Here is a 6,000-nt window from a genome sequence, read left to right as displayed (position 1 = left end):
CTTATCTTCTGAGTTTGGGGACTCAGAATGACATGGATAATGACATCACTGATTCATGAAAGTATCTTGTATAGTTCTTTAAGTATTTCACCTGTAAAATGAGGTGTTTTTTTTAAATTAATAGAATGTATTAAAGGAATCCTCAGATTGGAAAAATAAAATCCATGCTTTTTTTTTTTAGCAAAATTTCGAGTATGGCAGGGAAAGTTTCAGTCTGGCCAGAAAATTTACAAACTCTTATTCAAACGTATTCAAAGCTAAGCAATTTGGGTAACTGGAGGAAATCTATTCGTAACTTTTAAAAATAGTTCTTGAAGTGGAGATTTCAGAGGTGCTCTATTACTCAGGTTTTCCTGAGTTATCATATGTTATCATATGTTAATTATAGAGAAGGCAAAATAAAATCTAGTAAAATTATTTTCACCAATTGATCCAATTTGTCCCTGTCATTTTGGGTTATTCCTTGCAGCATTTGGTTACCTGTTTCTTTGGTTTTCTTTATTTTTTTATTTTTTATAAATTTATTTATTTATGGCTGTGTTGGGTCTTCATTGCTGCGTGTGGGCTTTCTCTAGTTGCTGTGAGCGGGGGCTACTCTTTGTTGCGGTGTGAGGGTTTGTCATTGCAGTGGCTTCTCTTGTTGCGAAGCATGGGCTCTAGGCATGCGGGCTTCAGTAGTTGTGGTGTGTGGGCTCAGTAGTTGTGGCTCGTGGGCTCTAGAGCACAGGCTCAGTTGTAGGGCACAGCCTTAGTTGCTCCGCGGCATGTGGGATCTTCCCAGACCAGGGATCAAACCTATGTCCCCTGCATTGGCAGGCTGATTCTTAACAACTGCCCACCACAGAAGTCCCCTGGATTTCTTTAATCTAGAACATTTTCTCAGCCTTTGTGTTTCATGCCATTGACATTTATAAAAAGTACAGGTCAGTTATTTTATAAAATGTTCTTCGGTTTGAGTTTGGTGTTTCCTCATGAGAAAATTCACTTTTAGCAAGAATATGGCTGAACTGATGTTGTCTTCTCAGAGCTTCATACCAGGAGCCATCTGATGTTGATTTGCCTCTTTACTGGTGATGTTAACTTTCATTATTTCATTAAGGTGGGGTTTGTAAAGTTACCTTTCCTCCTGTCATTCATAAATATCTTTGGTGGAAATACTTGGACACTACATAAATAGGCTGTTACTCAAACTTTACCCTTTAGTTTTAGTACCTGTTGCCCGTATCAATTATGATGATGATGATGGGAGGTGCCAAAAGGGAATTTCTAATTTTGTGATTCCTTCTACATTTATTAGTTGGTATTCAACTGTAAGGAAGAGCTTTCTTTTACTCCATTTATTTATTCATCCTCTCATTTGTATCTCTATGGACTCAAAGATTTTTACTCTATTCAATGGGACATCATTTATTACTATTGTTATTTATTTTGATATTTTGCCTCAGATTTCATCAGTATCAGCCCTTTCCACCTGACTCTTATGTCAGGGTGACATGTTTACCTCATTTTTTGAGTCCACCTTTATTTTCCAACACCAAATAAATATTTCAGGCTCATCTTGTATTTTCTCTTGCTCCAGCTTTCAAAATCAGCCTTTTCTCTAAGGAGTACTAGTTCCTTTTAGTGAAGAAAGAAACAAATTACCATTAAAAAAACAATTTTAAAGCAATTCTATTGTTTGTATGGATCCGGTGTTTAGACTTTTGGTAAATGATCTCCGTTAAGGTTCCATTCCACAAATGGCATTAGTCTTAATTAGTAATTGCCTCTTTTTTTTAAAAAAATTATTTATTTATTTTTGGCTGCTTTGGGTCTCCGTGGCCGCGCGCAGGCTTTCTCTAGTTGTGGCGAGCGGGGGCTACTCTTAGTTGAGGTGCGCGGGCTTCTCATTGCAGTGGCTTCTCTTGCTGTGGAGCACGGGCTCTAGGCACATGGGCTTCAGTAGTTGTGGCTTGCAGGCTCAGTAGTTGTGGCTCACGGGCTCTAGAGCACAGGCTCAGTAGTTGTGGCGCACGGGCTTAGTTGCTCCGCAGCATGTGGGATCTTCCCGGACCAGGGCTCAAACACATGTCCCCTGCTAATTCAAAAATAATTGTTACTAATCATAAGACAGGGAAGTCTTCCTAAACACGATACATTAGAAAGATAAGGGCATGAATAGAAGCTTTAAATACAAAATTTTAAAGCTTCTGTATTAAAAGTAATTTACCTTAAATGCATGTAAAATTTAAAAGCCATCTGGGGAAAAGCAAACACTTTCAATATTTGACAGACATAAGGTCAATATCTTTAACATATAAGTACTTTTAAGTCAGTAAGATATAAACAAGAAGATATCAACTCTTCCATTTCTATACAGTATTCTTTCAATCTAATTGCAGCCCATGTTAGGGCTTCACCAAGTGGTGTTGGTGCCACAGTGCATGAGGCTTCTGTGTCAAGGTATCTCAGAGACTTCCTCATCCCCAGACACGTTTTACCTCCTCTTGTGCGTTAGATTTTGGGTCCTCAGTCAAGGGGCCCCGTTTAGTCAATCTTCATCTTGATTTGTATGCTTGACTCTTGCCCCAGGCCATGCCAGTTCAGGTTTCTCATTGTATTCTTTGCTTTCCAGCTTTTAAAAAATTCTTCCAAACTGGGGTAAATAGAGCAGACTTGTTTGGTGCATTTTATTTTATTATTTTTAAAAATTTATTTATATTTTTGGCTGCGTTGGGTCTTTGTTGCTGTGCGCGGGCTTCCTCTAGTTACAGCGAGCAGGGGCTACTCTTCGTTGCGGTGTGCAGGCTTCTCATTGCGGTGGCTTCTCTTTGTTGTGGAGCTCGGGCTCTAGGCACGTGGGCTTCAGTGGTTGTGGTACTTGGGCTCAGTATTTGTGGCTTGCGGGCTCTAGAGCACAGGCTCAGTAGTTGTGGCACACAGGCTTAGTTGCTCCGCGGCGTGTGGGATCTTCCCGGACTAGGGCTCGAACCCGTGTCCCCTGCACTGGCAGGTGGATTCTTAACCACTGTGCCACGAGGGAAGTCCCCATTTCTTGCGTTTTTTATAATAGACATTCTAACAGGTGTGAGGTGGTATCTCATTGTGGTTTTGATTTGCATTTCCCTACTAATTAGTGATGTTGAACATCTTTTCATGTGCCTGTTAGCTGTCTGTATGTCTTCTTTGGAAATTTTTCTATTTAGCTCCTTTGCCCATTTTTTAATTGGATGGTTCGGGTTTTTTTGTTGTTGAGTTGTGTGAGTTCTTTATATATTTTGGATATTAACCCCTTATTAGATATATCATTTGCAAATATTTTTTTCCCATTTGATAGGCTGTCTTTTCATTTTGTTGATGTTTTCCTTTGCTGTGCAGAACTTTTTAGTTTGACGTAGTCCCATTTGTTTATTTTTGCTCTTGTTTCCCTTGCCAAAGGAGACCATCTAGAAAAATATTGCTAAGATTGATGTCAAAGAGTGCACTGCTTATGTTTTCTTCTATGAGTTTAATGATTTCAGGTTTTACATTCAAGTCTTTAATCTGGAACCCTATTCTTTAGTGGTTTTAATGGAGGTTTCATTACTTAGGCACGGTTGATTAAATCACTGGCCATCAGTGATTTGGTTGCAGCAAATATAGAAATGAAGTTTTCCCTCTCCTGAGAACAAGGAAAATAAAGGGAACAGTGAACAGGCTAGAGAAGAAACATAACCTGGCCTGAAAGAGTTAATCACTCCTAGGTTTGCTGTTTGTTTTTTTTTTAACTGTCACTAATCTATAGTGTCTGTAACTAGATTTGTACTTCACAAAACTAACCTATTACTCTTTAACACTATGTGAATTACATCCTGCACTCCCTTGTAGCAAATCACCCCTTGTAGCATTTGCATTTCAGAAAAAAGGTAGCAGGCCTTTATAACCCAGAGACAAACGGACCCAATTACCAATTACCGGGCTGCCCGAAGCCATCTGCAACTGTTCTGAAATAATGCAGGAAGAAGAAGAATGTAAGACCTTCACTACTTTGATCCTTATCATATACCCTGGACTGTGAGCCCCACATATACAAATCTTCTCCAGTTCCCTAAGGTGGGGGGCACAGTCCTTGAGGCTCTAGCCTGCTGTGTCTTCCCTTCTGCCTGGCAGAAAAATAAAGCCATCTCTCTCTTCCTCCAAAACCTCTGTCTCCGTATTTCTGTTCCACATCGGTACACAGAGAAGCTGAGATTTTGGCAACAATTTAAACTCAATCTCCAGCCCCTCTCACCTAAGAGGTCAGGAGTGGGGCTAAAAGTTTCAGTCCTCTGATCAAGGCTTGGTCTTTCTGGAAACTAATTCCCATCCTTAAGCTATCTAGTCCACCACCCTCCCTCCCCAACAGTCACGTTAGCATACAGAAGACATAATTATCGCTCTGGAGACTCTAAGGGTTTTAGGAACTCTGTTCCTGGATGCAGGAACAGAGACCAAATATATTTTTTATTATACCATTGCTATCCTAATGGGTGTGAAGTGGTATGCCATTATGGTTTGATTTGCATTTCCCTAGTGATTAGTGATGTTAAGTATTGATATCTTTTCATGTACTTATTGGCCTTCTGTATAGCTTCTTTAGAGAAATGTCTATTCAAGAAGATGTTTTTTCATTTTTTAACTGTTTTTTTCTGTTGTCATTGAGTTGTAGCTCTTTATATATATTTTGGAGATTAATTCCTTATCAGATATATGGTTTGCAAATATTTCTCCCATTCTGTAGGTTGCCTTTTCACTCTCTTGATAGTGTCCTGTGATGGACAAAAGTTTTTAATTTGATGAAGTAGAATTTGTCTATTTTTTCCTTTGTCTTTGCTTTTGGTGTCACATGCAAGAAATCATTGCCAAATCCAGTGTCATGAAGTTTTCCCCAGTGTTTTCTTCTAAGAATGTTATCGTTTTAGGTCTTACATTTAGCTCTTTTATCCATTTTGAGCTGATTGTTATATATGGCATAAGTTAAGGATCTAACTTCATTCTTTTGCATTTGTTGAAAAGCCTGTCCTTCCCCAGTGAATTGTCTTGGCAACCATGTCAAAAATCTTTTGACCTGGGCTTCCCTGGTGGCACAGTGGTTGAGGGTCCGCCTGCCGATGCAGGGGACACAGGTTCGTGCCCCAGTCCGGGAGGATCCCACATGCCGCGGAGCGGCTGGTCTGATGAGCCATGGCCGCTGGGCCTGCGCGTCCAGAGCCTGTGCTCCGCAAAGGGAGAGGACACAACAGTGAGAGGCCCACGTACCGCAAAAAAAAAAAAACAAAAAAAACTTTTGACCTTACATGTGAGGGTTTACTTCCACTCTCTTGGACTAACGTTTTTTATTTTTTAATCCTTTAGATCATTACTATCCATAAAACACAAATTACGTGAAAATCTCTTCATATTAACAGTGATTATGCTGAAACGACAGCACGAAACAATTTTAGGGAATAAACACATAATCTTTAATTCTACACATGTCTTCAGTGTGTTAGTGAAATATGGCTGCTACACAACAAAACCCAGAAATATGTAATATCAATTCAATTCAGTCTGATATTTTGCTGGCTTTCATTTAAAAACCATAGTTTTATATACAGTGTGTGGAAAATTGGCAAGCCCTGGTCTTCCTGCTCCCCTTACGTTTATATCAAATGATCCATCACAGTACGTTTATACCTATCATTAAATTGTCAGAACAATGTTAAAAAGTCTGTATATTCTTTGAACTGAGTCCTCAATTTTCTAAAAGCAAGCAAACTCTCAAAGAAACCCGTTCCCCTCCTCCCCACTGCATGGGACGGGACATCGCTGGAGAGATCTAGAAAAGACATTCTCTGAAACAGTCGTTAGTATTCCACAAGTTTCAATGGGTAATGGGGCAGCATCTGACACTCTGAAAACTCCAAACGTGGCATTTCCATTGTGATATTATGCCACTAGGCAATGCCTCTATTCTGTCAGAAGTGTTCATTTATTCCAGTTTTGCACATATGCCAGGGTCCC

The sequence above is a fragment of the Delphinapterus leucas genome, chromosome 5, assembly GCF_059928025.1.
Source record: "Delphinapterus leucas isolate spDelLeu-1000000601 "Yukka" chromosome 5, BTC_Dleu_Yukka2, whole genome shotgun sequence".
NCBI classification, from domain to species: Eukaryota; Metazoa; Chordata; class Mammalia; order Artiodactyla; family Monodontidae; genus Delphinapterus; species Delphinapterus leucas.
This window is presented reverse-complemented; position numbering follows the sequence as displayed.